This window comes from Amia ocellicauda, chromosome 12 (genome assembly GCF_036373705.1).
Source record: "Amia ocellicauda isolate fAmiCal2 chromosome 12, fAmiCal2.hap1, whole genome shotgun sequence".
In the NCBI taxonomy this organism is placed as follows: Eukaryota; Metazoa; Chordata; class Actinopteri; order Amiiformes; family Amiidae; genus Amia; species Amia ocellicauda.
Genome location: NC_089861.1, coordinates 29,703,426 through 29,725,399, shown reverse-complemented (window position 1 = coordinate 29,725,399; position 21,974 = coordinate 29,703,426).

Sequence of the window (21,974 nt, the reverse complement as noted above, 5' to 3'; positions counted from 1 at the left end):
TGATGATTATGTGTTTGATCTCTACCATTTTTCTGCACAATCAATCAATCATCTGAACAATATTCTCAGCCCTCATATCGTTCATATGACACATTGTGGACATGCTCTCAGTTCGGGACAGATTCTTTGTGTTGCACTTTGTTTGTTTGCCAGCGGGAGTCTCTATATAACATCAGTGACGCTGAGCATATTTCCAAGGCCACCGTCTGTCGGGCTGTCAGAAATGTGACTCTTGCACTGAACATTTACTGTACACTTTTGTGGTATTCCCAAGTCACAGAACCACAAGACTCGTCAAAGAAGAATTCCACAGAATTGCAGGTATCAGTCTAAGCAATAATTTATTTATTTAGTATGAAGCCTTGAGACTTGAAGCACTAATCAGTTAATTTGATATATTTTAGGGTTTCCAGGTGTGATTGGCTGCAGAGATGGCACTCATATTCCTATCACAGCTCCTTCGGTAAATGAAGGAGATTATGTGAATAGGAAGCATTAATGTGCAGTTAAGCCTAATAGTAGCCTTTAGCATTCCAATGAAAGATACTTCACAATACAGCTACTGCAGCTAATTACTGTTCTGCACTGTGAATGTGATGCAGCCCACATCATCAGCAACGTGGAAGCAAAGTGGCCTGGGTCCGTGCATGACTCGCAAATATTTCATGAGTGTACACTAAGCGCCAGATTTGCCCGTGGTGAGTTTATATATATAGCTATATTCTATTATAATCAATATTTTGTTTCCTCCTATTGCAACTGGAAATTTAAACTAATCTCGTATTATCATAGGAGAGTTCGATGGTTACCTGCTTGGTGACAGAGGGTACCACCTGCCAGCCCTATTTGCTGACCCCTTACCCTGATCCTGAGCCCGGCCCGCAGCAACGTTATAACTTGGCTCACTGCAGGACACGAGTCAGGGTAGAGATAACCATTGGGATGCTCAAGGCCCGGTTCCAGTGCCTTCGTAGGCTCAGGGTCACCCCAGAAAGGGCATGTGACATTATTGTGGCATGCGTGCTTCTCCACAACATTGCCACAATTAGAGAATAACAATGTCCTACTCAACCAGTGAACGATCCTGATAACAATCCTGACCACCCCGCTGACGCACGAGATGGAAGAGCAATCAGAGACACAATATGCTATCATCATTTCTGATTGACCCATCACGTCCCCAGTGTCAAATAAAGACAATATGCCTTTCTTTTTATGAAGTCTTGTTCATTTCCTGCAAGTAAAAATGCAGTACATTAGTTACTATTTTTATGTTGTTCAAACAAGTAAAATCATCCACCTGTGGGCACCTCACCCACCTTTAACCGATGTTCCAGCAGTTGTATTTCTATTTTTGTCTTTTGCATCTGCAGCCTTATGTGGTCCATTTGTAAATTCCAATATTCAATTTGTTTCAATTTGTGAGACTCGGGGGGGGTGCGGCCGAGTTTTCTCCCGTGAGAGCTGGGGGAAGTTTGCCATTAGGGGGCCCTCCCTCAGCCCGGGGCCCCAGGCAACTGCCTAGGATGCCTACCCCCTTGCGACGCCCCTGGCTATAGGAACAAATAAAAAATGACATTGAATTGCACAGTGCCAGGTCTACTTAGTTTCATTATAAGTCATGGGCCAATGCTAAACAACATCGTTTTGTTGAATTTGTAATGATTGATGCCTTGTACTTTTGTACTTGTACTTGTATTTTTTCACTTATGTTGTAAGTCGCCCTGGATAAGGCCGTCTGCCAAGAAATAAAAATAATAATAATAATAATAATAATAATAATCTTACTGAGGTAAGTTGTGCTGTGCTTTCTGAAACCAGGGCCCAGTATTGGTGAGTCGAGTGAACCTTTTGCCATTGCCAAACCAAAATTAATTCAAATATCAGCAAAAACAAAATGACAGCAGACAGTAAATATCTGCGTGTGTGCATTTCTCCTGCTTATCCGTTCATATGTCACTAAAAACTTGAATTAAATAGTGATACAGCATTTCAGCTGTGAACTCCTCAGATGTAATAAGTTATAAACACTTTTTCCAACCACAGAGCCTGCAGTTTATGTGGTAGGATACTGAACACAATATAGCTGACAATCTGGGCTTTGTAATAAGACTTAGTCTTTGTGAAAGGGTTCGTGTTGAGTTCTGAAACATGATTTTCTATGTGATGGAGCAGGCTAATCCCTCATTTAAAGATGCTGGAAAAAACCTCCCAAACAAAGGCTTACCTGGGGTGGGGTAGTGGAGCAGCCATCTTAGGGAAGGCAGTGGAGGGTTACAGAGGCCATCTTAGGAATGCAGTTTAGAGACCTAGGTCGCCTTTTCACTGACATGGGGGGGGGAGGTTAAGGTCCTGGTGTGGAATGTAATTTCCTTAGTTTATAGGTTAGGGTTGTTTCTTCTTCAAATCACTTTATTATAAGTTTACATAAATGTAACAACTTATTTTGGCAATGTATGCTTGGGGTTGTGTAATTTTCTTTTTTCTTGCTACCATGATTGTCTAATGGTTTGGTCCAGGGGGTGGGCCTAAGTGGACTATAGTAGAAAAGCAGGACCAAGTAGTTAGTGGGGAAGATGGTGCTGGAGTGGGTTGGATGGTACAGTGGGCCTATGCGAAATATATAGTTAACAGTGAACCTGGGACTAGGAAGCTGTGTGGCATTATTTATCCTGCTGGTGGGGTTTTTGTTTCTTTTTTGGACTGTGTTTTGTTGGAATCTGTTATTCCTTATGGCTGTTATTCATAACCGGTGACTATGAATAAACTGTATGTTTTTCTGGAAACCACCTTTTTGCTTGTCTGCACACCTGTTTTTTCTAACATCTGGCCCTTGGTCCATAACATTCTACAAGTATATTAATATATTATTGTCATTATATTGTTATAGCAGATTTGAACGAGTTTCTAACTTTGTAATTCAATCTCCATCTCGTTGCAAAGCCAGGTCTCTGGATCAGTGTTTGATCAGTCACTGTTTGTTCATGAATGCTTTCCTGGATTTCCTGGATGGCAGTTTTAAAATAATTGTTCGATTTTAGTCAAGAAAGGTTATTAATTTAGAGAGAAGTGTGTGTAACCATAGTAAGCCGAACTGTGGTATGAGGCACACAGATTCTCTTCTACCCGGTAAATGTCAACTACACCACTTTGGGAATTTCACGCAAAGAAGTACTTAAAACTAAAGACCAATTCCTCAATGCAGGCGCCCCCTAAACAAATAAGAGGAAGCAGAGACGTGGAAATAAAAAAAAAACAGTAAGTTTATTTCATATATTATAAGACTAGTTAAAAGTATTCAAAACCGATTACAATACATAGAAGTACAATCGAACAATCACCACCAGGGGGCGACCAACACTCGCTTCAGCTAACCAGAGTAATACATGACATGTCAAATTACATTAATCATAAACCCAGAACCAGTCTATAAATGTATACATGAACTATAAGAAAATCACTGCACACATACTTTTCAAAAACGACCAATTATAAAAAGAAAATAAACTAAAAAAAAATATATATATAAAAACAAACCATAATCCAATCACTTGTCCACTGTAACAGATTAAAGCTGATCACGTTCTACCGCCCCTCCCACTTACGTACAAACACACAAAGTTATATAAAATAAAAGAAAATACGTAGAAAACAGCAGCTGACGCTCTCCTTCTGAAGGATATAAAAACCTCATTTAAAATGTCACCATGGTGACCAGAACAATACCTCAGGTATTCAACTTCCCTACATTACCGTGGCAATGGATAACATTTACTCCGGGATTCAGCTTACCCTACCCCACACCCATACATGTAATACAAAGTTACCTCCCGGTACTGCAACATCCTGCATCACAAAAGAACCTACAAATAAGAATAATTATAGCTAGCCAATATAAAACCATAAAGAAATACAAACATTAAAACAAAACATACCTCTACGCAAATCGAAACCAACTCAAGCACCCTGGCATAAGGGAAGGTAGAGACATGCTCCACACGCTAGGAAGCTCGTTTATATATCCCATACCCGTGGAACCCATTAACAAAGTTACCTGCACCAGCTGCATTTAATAATGAGGACCAATTAACCTCACCGGTTACATTCTACCCCTAAGTTTTAAATCGTCCCGATGATTATTCCCATTACTGCCAAGGTTGAAATGCAGTGGGTACAAAAGGACAGCTACTGGGACCAGATACCAGAGGAAGTAGAGCCCCCTCTTTTCTATTTACAGTAATCTCCGAAACTGTACTTTGAGGTAAATGATGAAGTTTACGATGCCTTCCAGCCGTATGTCGAGTTGTCCTCCGCAGGTCCATCTGTTGAGTAATCAAATTACTCCCCTCAACCCCCAATGGCATTTATGGCTGCGCATTCATGGCTGGCTCATAATGAACCAATGCCCATTGATCTTCACCCTCCAAGTCATCTTCCTCTACAGCACCTACATCATCCAAACCTGGGTCTGCAGAAGTAGATCTTCTGGGAAGTACAAAGTTAGATACAGAGTGCATCTGCGTTTGATGGACATGTTTAACACTTCCAATAGCATCCAAAGGTGCAACCGTGTACACTGACCCTCCCTCCATTGGGGCCTTCATTATTTTGTAGACTACAGTGATCTTGAATTGTATTCCTTCCCCGTATGCCATGTTCCCTTAAATATACAAATTGACCTTCCAATAGGGTTACCTCCCTCACCTTCTTATTGTGTCGTTCACCCCTCCTTACAGCAGTTGCCTCCAGGCGTCTTCTTGCCTTCCAATAGACTACTCTTGATGCTCCACTATCCAATCTTCCACCCGACCAGCCCTTGGTTCTTCTTCAACACCTAGCAGAAAATCAACCGGGAATTGTGGTTCACGGCCAAACATTAAAAGATACAGGGACTCGCCAGTAGACTGATGAACTGAAGTGTTATAAGCAAATGTCAATTGAGAAAGATGCTCAGTCCAGTTTCGCTTCTGTGCAGGAGGAAGAGTACACAAAAGGTCATGCAAAGTGCGGTTAAACCATTCACACTGGCCATTACCTTGAGGATGGTAAGGTGTTGTGCGCGTCTTCTAAATACCATACAGTTGACATAGTTGATTAATAAGAGCACTTTCAAAGTTACGACCTTGATCTGAATGTATTCTAGTAGGAATTCCAAATTTATAAAACCATTCTTGCACTAGTATTTGGGCAACTGTGACAGCTCGCTGTTCCCTCGTTGGAATGGCCTGCGTGTACTTAGAGAAAACATCCGTTATAATCAGAACCTGCACCCTCCCATCACTAGATGGCTCCAAACAGGTGAAATCAATAGCTAAAACCTCCCCCGGTTGGGTGGCAAGTAAATGACCCATAAATTTGCCAAAGTACAGTATTCAGTCTTTACTCCACTGCTTAATATCATATACATACCAGGCCAATAACAGCGGTCCTAAACCAATTCTGTAGATCGTTCCATGCCCATGGTTATCATGCAGTAACACCTCTGGTTGTAAACTTTTTAGGCAGGAGCAACTGAAACTTTGTCACCTCCATCAGTTGGGGAGATGCATCGGTACAGGAGACCATCCCTTTGAGCAATCCGATCCCACTGTCGAATTAACTCCAGTACTGGTTTCAGTGTACTTCTCAGCATTGAGGAGACCATTAATTCTGACCAAATCCCCAACTCCATTTGCAGAAATGCAGCCCCAAACTTATAAGGAACCTCCACCATTCTTCACTGTTGCCTGCAGACACTCATTCGTGTACCACTCTCCCGCTCTCAACTGCCTCCTGCTACAGCCAAATATTTCAAATTTTCACTCATCAGGCCAGAGCTCCTGCTGCCGTTTTTCTGCACCCCAGTTCCTGTGTTTTCATGCATAATTGAGTTGCTTTGCCTTGTTTCCAAGTTGGAGGTATGACTTTTTGGCCACAAGTCTTCCATGAATGCCACTTCTGACCAGACTTCTCCAGACAGTAGATGGGTGTACCAGGGTCCCACTGTTTTCTGCCAATTCTGAGCTGCTGGCACTGCTGGACATCTTCTGATTGCAAAGGGACGTAAGCATGATGTGTCTTTCATCTGCTGCAGTAAGTTTCCTTGGCCGACCACTGCGTCTACGGTCCTCAACGTTGCCCGTTTCTTTGTGCTTCTTCAAAAGAGTTTGGACAGCACATCTGGAAACCCATCTGCCTTGAAATTTCAGCCTGGGAGAGACCTTGCTGGTGCAGTATAACTACCTTGTGTCTTGTTGCTGTGCTCAGTCTTGCCATGGTGTATGACTTTTGACAGTAAACTGTCTTCAGCAACCTCAACTTGTTAGCTGAGTTTGGCTGTTCCTCACCCAGTTTTATTCCTCCTACACAGCTGTTTGTTTCAGTTCATGATTGTGTTTGAACCTACATATTGAATTGATGATCATTAGCACCTGTTTGGTATAATTGTTTAATCATACACCTGACTATATGCCTACAAATTCCCTGACTTTGTGCAAGTGTACCTAGAAGAATTGATGCTGTTTTGAAGGCAAAGGGTGGTCACACCAAATATGGAATTAATTTAGATTTTTCTTCTGTTCACTCACTTTGCAATTAGTTGATAAATATAATCTATTAACATGTCTATTTTTGAAAGCATTCTTACTTTACAGCATTTTTTCACACCTGCCTAAAACTTTTGCACAGTACTGTACATGGTGAGCTACAAGGTACGCAGATATTTGTAAACACTGCAAACAATGTTTACAACTCCCCAAAGGTGATGTATACTTTTGTGAACCTGAAGTTTACACCTTTCATTATTCTGTAAACAGAGTGTGAAACAAAGATTACAGTATGCAACCCAGATGGTGTGCTACTAGGGGATCTTTGTAAGCACCATGAAGTTAATGTTCATAAAGCAGTTTTACATACTGTGAAAATGTAATAAACTTGTAGATTACTTGAGTTTTCAAAGAATTTGCAGATTTTATAAATGTTTCATTTCATGCAGTATAAGGGATATGCAGATGAGTGACAAATTAAATGAAAAACCATCATAAAGTGTCTCAGTAAGTTGTTGGGCCACCACGAGAGGCCAGAACAGCTTCAATACTCTTGGCACAGATTATATGAGTCTCTGCAACTCTACTGGAGGGATGGAACACCATTCTTCCAAAAGATATTCCCTCATTTGGTATTTAGATGATGGTGGTTGAGAAAGCTGTCTAACACGTCATCTCCCATAGGTGTTCAATTGGGTTGAGATCTGGTGACTGCAAAGGCCATAGCATATGATTCACATCACATCATTCACATTGCCCTGTGGATGGGGCCATTGTCATCCTGGAAGAGACCACTCCCATCAGTATAGTAATGTTTCACCATAGGATAAAGGTGATCACTTTGTAATGATTTGCAATGACCCTTCCCTCTAAGGGGACAGGTGGACCCAAACCATGCCAGGAAAATGCCCCCCACAGCATAACAGAGCCTCTGGACCCCCTCACTGTAGGGGTCAAGCAGTCAGGCCTGTACCGTTCTCTTGGTGTCGCCACACATGCACTCGCCCACTTGTCAAGAACACTAGCCAGTTGAGCGTCTTCGTGACTGAAGCTCCTGCCATTCGTGCTCCAATAATGACCCCTCTTTCAAAGTCACTTAGATGCTTTCCTCTTGCCATCTTGATCCAAAATTGTCACAGAGCATGATAGGATGTTAATTGCTTCATCGTATCATGCAGTACACCTGTTTTGAGACATCTGCATTATGTTCCTCCACACATTTATTCAGGTTTTTCCTTTAATTTGTCACCCATCTGTATATACAGGGAACTAATGAGCCAGGGAAACAAGACGCAGGTGTGTTAATTGACAATGAGGCAGGGTCAGGGATCGATAATGATGTGGAGATGAACAGGGAACCAGGAAAACTAAAATAAAACTGGGGATACTGTCAAAGTATAATATACATACTTAGCCATGCTTGTAGTAATAAAAAATGATTTGGAAGCAAAGAGGGGAAAACAACAAGTTTTTCAATCCTGTCTACTGAGATTAAAGATTACTGAATGCCTTGTGCACAAACTTTAGCAAAACCTTATACAAAAGCCCTAAGAATGCACAATTTAATATTGGACAATATTCACTATATGTGTAAGCTCCTTTTGAAGCTCCATCATTGAATGGTAGATATAACTATTGGACCTTGTCAGCTGATCATGCAGAAACACTGTACCGTCCCCTTTGATTAGCGTGTATTGATGTATTATAAATAATCTTTGCCTTGGCTTAAATAAGAAAGGTGCTTCTGTATTCATGCCCTTAAGGGCTCTATACATAAACCCGGGGTAATTTAGTCTGCTTATAAATGTGTCTGAACAGCGCCCCCACATAACGCCCATGTTTTTCTTTCAGCATCAATAAAACCTCTCCTGTAAGAAGACAAAACAGCACCCTGATGTGATTCTGTAGGTTTGTCATACCTGTAAATAAGAAACCAATCTATTAACTTTAAAGTATTGGATGAGTTATTGTATTGGTCAATAACACATTTTCACAATTCACTGTGTGCTTGTGTGTTCTTGGAACTAATGGCTTCCGTTGTTCAGCAGTATGCTTTAGAACTGGCTTTTTATGGTTATACAAAGTTTAAGCTATAGTTTAACCCTGCTCCATGAAAAAAGTTAAGTTGACAGTAGCATTGGGGTGGGGTCACAGAGACCCCATGGTACCACAACAGGGTTAAAATTCAGAGGGTGGCCAGTTATTCGCAAAGAACATTATTGCTGAACATTTATTTAAAAACAAATATTTACAGTTTTTCTCGATTGCTTAAACACTATAACCAGGCTTTTGAACTAAAATTTCAAAACCATAATGCCATTTATCAAAAAGCACACCCAAATCCCTAAACTCTTTCAATATTGTTCATTCAAGTCAGCACAGCTTGAGCACAATTAGCACACAATTACACAGGTGGAAACACTAAGAGTCAAAATTGATCACACACCAATCAGAACCTTCAATAGATAGATAAAAGGGCCTGAGTCAGTTCATTTAGTTTTGGAACAATGGATCCAGAGAGACGTGAAGGAAGAGGTCGAGCACATCAACGAGGACGAGGACGAGGACGAGGACGAGGACGAGGACGAGGACGAGGACGAGGACGAGGACGAGGAGAAGGAGAAGAAGAAGAAGAAGAAAGCAGTAGGGAGTGGAGGAAGAGGTGAAGGAAGTGGAACAGTAGGAGGTGGAGGAGGAGTAGGGAGAGGAGGAGGGCAAGGAGACAAGCAGTCTGGGATTAAATCTGTGCCACTCTAGTTGACCATGTCCTTGTCCATGGTATGACTATGAGGGAGGCTGGGCAATGAGTACAGCCAAACTTGAGCCGCTTCACCGTCACCTCAATCATAAGAACCTTCAGGGAGGAAAACAGGTAGGTGTACTTCAGACTGCTCTCTACTGTAACTTTTGAGTGCTGTACTCTGTGCTGTTACAACACATACATGTACTGTAGCTGTTACACTATACTACTAAAACAAAAAGCATCAAATTGCCTCACATACAGATAGTTTCTGTACGCTTCCATTTTGTAAAAAGGATGTGTTACAGTACTTCTATTTTTGTAGGACACAGAGACAATCACCTAGTGGAGGCAGGCTAAGGCTTTTGTCAGAGGAACAAGAGAGGGAACTGGTAAATATGGTCAATGCCAACAATGTAATCTGCCTGCAAGAGATTCAAAGGAGAGTGATTGAAGACAATCACCAATTTCGAGGGATAAATGCCATCAGCCTCTCCACAATTGATCGCATCCTCCGAAAGCACAGGGAGGAACATAACTGGCCATCAGGCTATTGTGAATGTCCCTGGCCAGCGAGGAGGGAATGTCACTATGTGCATTGCCATCAGCCAACGAGGGGTAATCCACCACCATGTCATTCTTGGACCCTATATCACTATGCTCCTCCTTGGTTTCCTTGATGGTCTAAGAGAGCGTGTGTTCCAGCTTGACCAGAAGGAGCCAACACAACCAGTGCAGCCTCGCTATGTTGTTGTTAGGGATAACGTCAGCTTCCATCGCGCTGCTCTGGTTCGTGACTGGTTTACCAATAACCCGAGGTTTTACAACATCGTTCTGCCTGCATACTCTCCCTTTCTAAACCCGATAGAGGAGGTTTCTTTGGCATGGCGGTGGAAAGTGTATGACCGAGAACCTCACATCCGTGTTCACCTCCTCCAGGCCATGGTAGAAGCCTGCCTAGACATTTCAGCTGATGCGTGCCAGGGGTGGATCAGGCATGCAAGAGGATTTTACTCCCGGTGCCTGGCTAGGGCCAATATAGCCTGTGATGTTGACGAGATTCTCTGGCCTGTCCCAGACCAAAGACGGGATACTGGGGCAGAATATTTTTTTAGCTGTTTGGTGTATTGTACTGTACAGTACATTAAGGAATAAAAAATGTGCAAATGTATACCTTTGTTGTGTCTTTTGTTGTGTTCATCATGTGAAAAGGTTTTTGAGTGGGAGAACCACAAGCAACATAACTTATTACCGGTTTTTGTAGTATTGTTTTGAATTGCTCACCGGTGTGTAAGACTATGTTGTAGTGTGTGTGTTTTTGAGGGCTTGTGTGTCATGTCTGAGGGCAAAGTTTGGTTTTTCAGCAAGATTGAATGGTATTGAGTGGAGAGCTTCATTTTGACCTGAATATAGGAAGTTTGGGGAATTGGGTGAGAAGTTATGGATTTGTGTTTAGAGTTTCGAGAAAAGGAGGCATAATTTCAAGAAATGTTTAAGTAATTGAGAAAAACTGTAATAGTGGTTGGCCAGACAGTGAAAAAGAAATGGTGATTGGTTAGTAGTCATAAAGCCACAGGGGGTTAAAAAGCCAAGCGGTGAGATTGAGAGATCAGATTCAATTTTAGGCCGGATGATTCAAGATACACATTTTCCTCCACAGTGATCTCTTACCATTGGTACTGGTAGGATGCAGTGTTAATTTTGTAAACAAAACTATGACTAAAACTATTCATCAGTGACCTACAGTGCCTTGCAATAGTATTCACCCCCCTTGGCATTTTTCCTATTTTGTTGCCTTACAACCTGGAATTAAAATTGATTGTTTTGGGTATCTTTTAATTTACACAACATGCATGCCTACCACTTTGAAAATGCAAAATATTTTTTGTGAAACAAACAAGAAAAAACACAAAAAAACTGAAAACTTGAGCGTCCATAACTATTCATCCCCCCCAAAGTCAATACTTTGTAGAGCCACCTTTTGCAGCAATTACAGCTGCAAGACTCTTGGGGTACGTCTCTATAAGCTTGGCATCTAGCCACTGGGATTTTTGCCCATTCTTCAAGGCAAAACTACTCCAGCTCCTTCAAGTTGGATGGGTTCTGCTGGTGTACAGCAATCTTTAAGTCATACCACAGATTCTCAATTGGATTGAGGTCTGGGCTTTGACTAGGCCATTCCAAGACATTTAAATATTTCCCCTTAAACCACTTGAGTGTTGCTTTAACAGTATGCTCAGGGTCATTGTCCTGCTGGAAGGTGAACCTCTGTCCCAGTCTCAAATTTCTGGAAGACTGAAACAGGTTTCCCTCAAGAATTTCCCATCCCATCCATCATTCCTTAAATTCTGACCAGTTTCCCAGTCCCTGCCGATGGAAAAACATCCCCACAGCACGATGCTGTCACCACCATGCTTCACTGTGCAGATGGTGTTCTCGGGAGATGAGAGGTGTTGGATTTGCGCCAGACAGAGTTTTCCTTGATGGCCAAAAAGCTCAATTTGAGTCTCATCTGACCAGAGTACCTTTTTCCATATGTTAGGGGAGTCTCCCACATGCCTACTGGCGAACAGCAAACGTGTTTGCTTATTTGTTTTCTTTAAGCAATGGCATTTTTCTGGTCACTCTTCTGTAATGCCCAGCTCTGTGTCGTGTATGGCTTAAAGTGGTCCTATGGACAGATATTCCAATCTCCACTGTGGAGCTTTGCAGCTACTTCAGGGTTATCTTTGGTCTCTTTGTTGCCTCTCTGATTAATGCCCTCCTTGCCTGGTCCATGAGTTTTGGTGGGCGGACCTCTCTTGGCAGGCTTGTTGTGGTGCCATATTCTTTCCATTTTTTAATAATGGATTTAATGGTGCTCCGTGGGATGTTCAAAGTTTCAGATATTTTATTATAACCCAACCCTGATCTGTACTTCTCCACAACTTTGTCTGTGACCTGTTTGGAGAGCTCCTTGGTCTTCATGCTGCCGCTTGCTTGGTGCTGCCGCTTGCTTGGTGCTGCCGCTTGCTTGGTGCTGCCGCTTGCTCGGTGCTGTTGCAGACTCTGGGGCCTCAGAACAGGTGTATATATATTGAGATCATGTGAGAGATCATGTGACACCTAGACTGCACACAGGCGGACTTTATTTAACTAATTATGTAACTTCTGAAGGTAATTGGTTGCACCAGATCTTATTTAGGGGCTTCATAGCAAAGCATGTGAATACATATGCACGCACCACTTTTCAGTTTTTTATTCTTTAGAATTATTTTAAACAAGTAATTTTTTTAATTTCACTTCACCAATTTGGACTATTTTGTGTATGTCCATTACATGAAATTCAAATTAAAATCCATTTAAATTACAGGTTGTAATGCAACAAAATTGGAAAAATGCCAAGGGGAGTGAATACTTTTGCAAGGCAGTGTATTTTCAGTGACCATAACTATGACGATAACAAGACAAGATACTGGCAAAAAAATTAAGGGATCACGTAATCATCGCAGTATAACATCAAGTCAATCTGTCCAGTTAGGAAGCCTAAGCGATTGTGAATCAATGTCACCTGTTTTGGTGCAAATGAAAGTGACAACAGGTGCACTGGAGAGGCAATAGCAAAACAACCCCCAAAAAGGGAATGGTTTTGCAGGTGGTGGCCACAGACAATTGCTCTCTCCTTATCCTTCCTGACTGATTCTTCTCTAGTTTTGCATTTTGCTAGTGTCCTTGTCACTACTGGCAGCATGAGGTGGTACCTGCACCCCATTCAGGTTGCACAGGTAGTCCGGCTCCTCCAGGATGACACATCCATAGGTGCCATTGCAAGGTTTGCTGTGTCTCCCAGTACCCAGTCTCAAAAGCATGGAGGAGATACCAAGAGACAGGCGTTACACGAGGAGAGCAGGACAGGGCCGTAGAAGGGCATCAACCCAGCAGCAGGACCGGTATATGCTCCTTTGAGTGAGAAGGAACAGGAGGAGCACTGCCAGAGTCCTACAAAATTACCTACAGCAAGCTACTGGTGTGCATGTTTCTGACCAAACTGTCAGAAACAGACTCCATGAGGGTGGCATGAGGGCCCGACGTCCTCTAGTGGGACCTGTGCTCCCAGCCCAGCACCTTGCAGCTCGATTGGCATTCGCCAGAGAACACCAGAATTTGCATGTCCGCCATTGGCGCCCCGTTCTCTTCACAGATGAGAGCAGGTTCACACTGAGCACATGTGACAGACGTGACAGAGTCTAGAGACACCGTGGTGAACATTATGCTGCCTGCAACATCATCCAGCATGACTGGTTTGGCGGTGGGTGAGTGATGGTCTGGGAAGGCATATCCTTGAAGGGTCGCTCAGACCTCCACGTGCTAGCCAACGGTACCCTGACTGCTGTTTAGGTACCAGGATGAAATCCTCAGACCCATCGTCTGACCTTATGCTGGTGCAGTGGGCCCTGGGTTCCTCCTGGTGCAGGACAATGTGGCCAGAGTGTGCAGGCAGTTCCTGGATGACGAAGGCATTGATGCCATTGACTGGCCCTCACGTTCCCCAGACCTGAAACCAATTGAGAACCTTTGGGATGTTATGTATCAGTGCATCCGACGTCGCCAAGTAGTGCCACAGACTGTCCAGGAGCTCACTGATGCCCTGATCCAGGTCTGGGAGGAGATCACCCAGGACACCATCTGCTGTCTCATCAGGAGCATGCGCAGATGTTGTCGAGAGTGCATACAGGCACATGGGGGCCATACACACTACTGAGTCACATTATGAGGTGCCGTGATGAAATTCACGCAAGTTGGAACAGCCTGTGATTTCAATTGTTTACTTTGATTTTCGGTGTGAGTTCAGCCCTCAATCGGTTGGTGATTTTGGTTACCATTGACCGTTGTTACATAATTTTGTTCTCAACAAATTACATAATGTACAGTAAAGATTTTGATCTTTTATATATCAGTGGGTTTCTGCAGATCTAAGCAGAACCGCGGAAATCTGCACAACAAAATGCAACCCGATTGTACCGAAGCGTGTGTTTCGCTAAACATTGAACATGCTTGATGTGATTTACTGTATTGGGCTCAACATGAAGTTGATGCAGATTGTGTGAAGTTAAACGCCTGTTCTTTTGTATATAGGACTGGTAAGTGCGGGTCTTGTAATTAGTAAAGTTAGGATCTAATTGGTTAACTTATAAGTACAGTAAGCCAAGCATGCAATCTTTTGTGTATCAGTGGGGGAAGGCTTTGAAAATGAAATGTTGTTTATGCAAAAGCCATTTGAAATGTTAATATTGTCAGCGAATGTGCGTACTCGGATATAAAAATACAAATGACATGATTATATTTGCATTTTTACTTAAATAACGCTTGCATAAATGGAAAATGAAGATTCAATTGTGGGATTACATTTGAATTTGAATGAAGTCCACTATATGCTTCCATACTGTTCTTGTAACTCTAACTCTATTTCAAGAGAGACTTCAAACTTAAAAAAAGAATGAATTATAGAAATTGGTGACCATGAAGTTTACATTAGCTGCTTGTGACTTGATTTCAAATACATTTCAAAGTAAGTCAATCAATATGTTTATGTTTTGCATCCAACCACTAATTGATGTTAAACATCTGGCATCAGACATACTGCATAATGGTCAGGCATGTGCACAGGTAAGGCTCAACTATTTTTCCCTAAGACTCCCAAAGACCACACTTTGGCAGCTTCCCCCCTGGACCGCAGTTCGGCACACGCACACTTGGAGGTGGTATGGAGAGAAAGGACAGGACAAGAACGACAAAGAACTTACAGAGCAACCGGTAACTCTGTATTTCTTGCTTGAAATTAAACTTCTTCTGGATCACGAACTCTGGATTGGCTGCAAATTGACTTGTTTTTCTTTGTTAGTTATTTGTGCAGTTAGAAATCTGGGTCCACACTTAAAGTTTACAAACAAGAGGAGGCCATTTGATCCATCGTGCTTGTTTCCATTAGTAACTAAGTGATCCAAGGTAGAGGTCTTCACGGGTCCAAAAATGTGTGCCCGAACCCGAAGTGACCCAGATGTGTGCTATCCAGAACCGACCCAGACCCGTCTATTATTTGAAAGTTTGGACCCGGATTTCTGGACCCGACATTCTGTCCCGATCTGGTGGCATGTTTTCTACATTTACAAGAGCGTTCTTTATACTGTAAATGGGGGCAGTGACTCTTCAGAGGAGGCGGGGTGTGGGCGGAGTTGGGTGCGTGTATCGGGGGACACGTGGGTACAGTCAGTCGTGTGAACGAATGTGATAACACTTTCTCTCTCCAAATGGTCACCCCCACCCTGTGTCCACATTTTGTTTTTGAACAAGATCACGTGAAGACACACACGCTCTACATGTTGACCGTAGCACGCACAGATACAGATGTATGCTGAGATAAACTTTATCAGAGTGAAATGGACATCAATGTACCACCCCAACAGAATTCTGTTATGAGAAAAACAATTTTGGCAGTTACTTGGTATGTCCTGTGGAATAAAATTGAGTGTGTTTCTTAGAATAAATATGAAATACCATTTTGCCCCCGATAAATAAGCAACTCCATGCGGCTAATTTACACGTCAGAAACAACCACTGTTATAAGTGTCACATTTTCAACATAATATATTAATGGACACATTCTTCATCATGGCATCTGACTGGAACACCTTTCATGAGACAGAGCTATTAAATGTATTATGTAACAATGGTAAGTATGGTTTTTATAGTAATAGAGTTTAAAAGTGTTAGTATATTATGTATAGTTCATGTATAGGTGTTTGTATCATTTCAGCCGAAATACTGGACTTACAAAGATCCGAGATACTACAACATAGAAAAACAAACCCAAGACTGTTGGGCTCAGCACCCAGCGGCACACCACGGAGAGTGGAACTCAACCCCCAACGCCTACGTCCCGAATAGCGCATTCCAAACCACAGGAGACACGAGTTCTCAAGGTAGGCCAAAGCAATTTGTTCAATGCCCCGTTTGATTCAGATTTTATGGTATGGCATAGAACGAGCTGTTACATATTATGAATTAATTACATCTTCTAAAACATAATAACAAATAATGTGTAAAGTTACGGTACCAATGTTTGTTTTCACTTTTCATGTTGACAGTTGTGTGGGATAAACACACTGATCATAAACAACACACATTTAAAGAGAGTGAGAGGAAAGTCAGTGAGGCAGCATTTGTAGCGTTATGTTGGGTGTATTTTGAGAAGAGCATGTTGGGCTCTGAGCTGAAGCACAGATCTAAAGAAGACCTCTCCCCCCCAAAGTTATCAGATTTCCTTAGCTCATCAGCTTGGAACTGGTTTGCATCAAAGTGACAGTTTTGGGGAGGATGGCACCGAGAAGAGGCCAAATAGTTTGGAATTCTGCTATGAGATGTCTGGAGAAAGAGGCCTGTAGGTGATAAAAACTCTTTGAAGTGGACGAGAGCCGAAATCCCGACATAGAGCTACAAACCCAGGCCAACCGGCATTTCCAAAAGATGGCATGGATTGACATCAGTCATAAATCAAGCCCCCCTCCAATAGGACACTGGGGGCTGAAACCGATATCCAATCTCAAGAACTCAGGAACCAATCACCTATTGATCTGACAGACTATAAGGAACAGCGGACAGTCTTTCTCTCTCTCTCTCTCTCTCACCTGAACCAGAAACTCGCTGCCACAGCTCAACCTGTAGCTCTGTTGCCAGAACCGGAACCAGAAATCAACCAAGTCTTTGCCGGCAACAGAAGGGTTAAACTGGGAGAAGGAGATTGAGCCGTACGAAGAATTCTTTTAAAGGACTTTATTAAATAAAGAACTTTACAGACTGAGCTGCCCGCCTGTGCCCACCTGATCAGTGGTGTTTTACAGCTGGACAATTGACTAAGTCGACTGTATATGAAAGTGTCAGTCATTTAAATAGCTATTTGAGTCTTAAGAAACTTGACCCTTGGAACAAACAGGGCCCTGCTTTCCTCAAAGACTTCGTCTTCAAGTAACTACGGTGGAACCCCTGCTTACAAAGAAGATTTTGTGCACAACCTTGGAGCCTTCAAACCAGTGGAAAATCTGTTTGGAAACGACTCTACTTTCGCGAAACCCCAACTTCCAGGTGTATCGACTGAGTGGAAGTTCTTGGACAAAGCCGAACCGGACTGCCTTTGTTCCAAACCACACGGACCTCGTGCCGTGTGCTGTTATCTGAGCCCGAAGACAGAGAGGCCTCTCTGCGACGAAGTTCAGATAAGTTTAACAGTTTGGAGTTCATGATTCATGACATTTGAGAAATCAATTAGAAATGTTAATCTGTGATTCATAACTCTAGAATGTGTAATATCATTTAGTTTTCTTAAATATAAATGTGTGTTGCATTAAACTGTTTTGTTGATAATTTTAGAAATAAAATCTGTCAACGCCGAGAAATATCTTCTCATTCCTGTTTAACTGTTTAGTCTGAAATTGACACAAGTTAATAGACATTAGATTATTGGTGGCCCTGCCTATCCTTAATCATTGAATAATAATCAGTTAAGGGAAATTGTGGTAACAAGTAATGATAGGATCTTTCTCGGCACCTAAACGTAAATGAGACTTATATATATATATATATATAACGAGAAGTTACCTGACATAAATACTAACCTGCGTAGTTATTTAATGTCTGACTAATAATACTAACGAGAGACTCACCTTCGTCTTACTAACCGGTATTGTAGTCAATGTGTTTATAACCTTTTTTGTTTAACGATTTGTGTTATCATATGCGATCCCATGTTCTTTGATTTGGTCACGGAAGTGATTTGTCTTTGATTTGTTGATCTAGAGTTGAATTTTAATTAGTTTTTCCCTTTTGTATAATTAGTGTAGTGCTACATTTAGTCTTTGTTTTGAATACATTTGACAATTTATATCTTTGGAATTGGTGTCTGCGTCCAATTATTACAGAAATTGAGTTCTACAAGATTCCAGGATTCGTGATAAGGTGATACTATAAATTCACTTCTTTAATTGAAATGTATAAGTGTACCTTACGCTACACATTTAACCTGCATAACTACGCACTCCCCCACGCAGTTCAAGTGACAGAGCAAACTTTGAATGGAGGTATGTAACATTCACTGTTTTTTACCGATGTTATTATTATTATTTTCGAAATGTTGTGAAAAGTCACCGTATAAAGTGTAAATACCATGACACTGTCTGTTTTCTTATAGCTGAAAATGCTGCATGACCAGTGTGATCAGTCCCCCTGCAGGGACCATTGAGAGGTGTGTCAAGAGGGAAACGGCAGAAGAAACCCGATCGTGTTGATAAGGGAACGGGCAGTCTACAGCAGCGCAAGCAGCCACCAGCAACACAGCTGGTAAACATAGAGCCCAGAAAAGCACTACATAAGACAGACCGTTTTGCTCGATACCTCTAATGAGGAGCCAGCTTGAAAAAGACAACGGCTTATTGATGGTACCTCTGATGTGGAGGGGCAATGTGCGAAAGTGATCAAACCGAGCCCTACTACTGTAAAAAGAGGTAAGCGGGCCAAGAACTGCTAACACCACCCCGGGTGGAGATACAGAGATTAAATGTGATCAATCACCCTGTGCAGACATACAGACCCCTGGTGATTCCAGGGCCCTGATGTTTAGCAAGATGTGCCTATTTGCTGGCAGCTTGTGGAGGTGTTTAAAGACAGCTCAGTGCAAAATACATTTTTTGTCAAATTTGTTAAAACAAAAAGGGTATTACCCCTTTTCTGATGAGAGTTTGATAAATGGGGCCACTGTGAGTGAACCAGTCTCTCTGCAAGATCTAGAAGTGCTGTTACAGAATAAAAAATCAGGAATATATAGATTTGGATTTGTCTGATAAATTAGCATTACAAGATGATGATAATGTTAAATCAGATTGGTGGTGGTGATGCTGTGATGTTTGAGGTGATTAATGAAAATAACGATCTACAAATGGGGGTGGCTGGTGATGGTGGGGACCCGTCTCGGGTGTTTTTGGAGCATATTCGTCGCTATGACCAGTAAAAAACTTTTCTTTGCGTTCTGTTGGACGTTCACTGACACAAAACAGGGTTCTCCCTGCACACACAGCAATGAGGAGAGAGCGCTTACAGGTGTCTTGTGCATGCCACAGCTGCTGGCTGCTATAGACAAGGGTTACAGAAAAGCTGAAATATTCGAGATCTGGCATTTTAAACACTCATCCAACACATTGTTCAGTGACTATATTAAAACACATCTAAAAGACAAAGAGGCTTCAGGCTACCCTGAGTGGTGCAAAAATGACACAGACTGTGAACGCTACATCATTTCAACATTACTAAGAATCCGACCCGATTTACAAAACACCAGTATTGTGAGAGACCCCAACGAATTATTTAAATATGTTTTTGCCCCATACCACGAGGTCTCGTCTTGTGATTTTATTGATGATGACTGCGCCTGTGTCACCTGGAAACGGGCAAAAGAGCACTACACACAGCTGTTAAATGTAAATATTTGTATTGCCAGTTTCAATATGGCCTATGCTAGGTTAGAACTGTACTCTCTTCTGGATGCATGACAAGATAGTTGTTTGTATTATGACACTGATTCAATCATTTATGTAAGCAGGTCAAACCAGTGGGACCCCGAATTAGGAGATTATCTGGGTCAATTGACAAGTGAACTGCCTCCAGGTCAACAAATTACTGAGTTTGTTTAAACAGGACCTAAATCCTATGGATATAAGATCTCAGGAGGGAAAGTGTGTATTAAGATAAAAGGGATCACATTAAACGTGGCTAATAGTGAGAAAATTAATTTCGATAGCCAAAAAGATTTGATACTTGACTATGTGGATAAGGAGACTGGTGCAAATGGTGAAATAAAATACATTAAACTGTGGCAAACGGGTATAGTGCATATTAAGAGCGACTGGCACCGAGAAACAAGAACACTGCAAAAGACACTGAAAAGTCGTGAATGATAAACGTGTCCTGAGACCAGACCTTACATCCTTGCCCACGGTTATTGAACAAAGGATTTTAGACTACAACACCCGTTTTCATGTATTTTGTCAGGGCCCTCTAACTGCAGCAAGAGTTTTTTATCTGACTATTAGACAATAGTAGCCGTGCGTTATCGTGCATGCCTGATAAAATTGTATGGTGTTATAGTTGCATGCAGCCTCTCTATAAAGAACTGAAGTTAAAATACTCATTACATGTATAGAGGGCTTGCCTGAAACATTTAATGATGATGAATTACTGCCCTGCGATAAAGTAAACATGTTGATTATTGATGATCTTATGGAAAAGGCATGTGAAAGCGATGAGATTGAAAAAGCCTTCACTAAATACGTACACCACAGAAACCTCAGTATTTTATACATTGTACAAAATGTGATTTGTCAGGGATGGAAAAGTAGAACTATCACTTTAAACACCAAATATATGGTCCTTTTCAAAAACCAGAGAGATAAATTACATATTACAACGTTAGCATGACAGATGTACCCAGCCAAGCCGCAATATTTTTTGGAAGCTTATGAAGATGCCACCAAGAAATCTTTCGGATATTTATTTGTCGATCTCATGTCAAATACTCCAGATGAATACTGTTTAAGGACAGGTATTTTCCCCCCTGATACTCCGGTGGTTTATTTATATAAAAAACAGAGACAGTAATAGCTGTCAGCTTTCCAACTTTGAGCGCATTTGCTACCTCTGACTCTGGCTGTCAGTATGTCAGAGCGCATGCAAAGAACCATCGCTGTCCTGCAGCTACTGGTTAAAGCCGCCCCGCAGCAGAGGAAGGCTATTCTGTGTGCGGCGGGGAGTGATCTAGTGCAGACTGTGTCTGAAATCGCACTAAATACACTGAAAGGAAACATCCACTTGAGCGCTAAACAATTTCAGAAACTCAAGTAAAGTGGCAACATTATAAAAAGTAAAAGACAGTGTTTGTTAAGAAAAAGAGAAATCTATTGAACCAGTCTGGGGGTTTATCAGTAATTTGCTAAGTATTGCCCTCCCCCTCATTACCAGCTTACTGGTCAAGTAAAAAAAATGCAGTTCACAGAGAAAATGTATTAAGTTCATCGGAAACAGATGGAACGAATTAAAGAGGACTTTCCAGTTGAACACAACATCAGAAAAATAGCCACATATAAATTGGATGGGGAAATGAAATATATTTAGTAAAACTCTCAGTTGGGTGAATTTAAAAAATCTAAACACTATGCAGAAGTATTACAGTGGTACCTGGCCCTGACGCGGCAGGCAGAATCCGAAAAAGCCACTTTAACTTTGCAGATGCCCGACACAAATACTCCGACCGAAATAACACCTACAGAGCCTGTTTTTGATGATATTTTAGAGGCTATACCACAGAGGCAAAAGAAAAATGCAGAAATATTACTTAAGAAAATGTCTCCAACAACGCTGTAACTTCATGGAATGAGAATGGGGAATTTGTGTACAAGGGGGCTCCTATCCTTTTTGTGATAATTGGGCTGAATAAAAATGTAACGTGTAACAAACAATGGTTTGTATGTGTGAATTTATTAACTAGGTAAAACCGTAATTATTGTGTATATAATGTTTTATTATCTGGTTAACATACATTACATATATGAGAATTTCAAATTTCATTAAAGTTAAACACACACACACACAAGCACTAATCTAGTGTGTCTATACCTCTATAGCGTCATTCA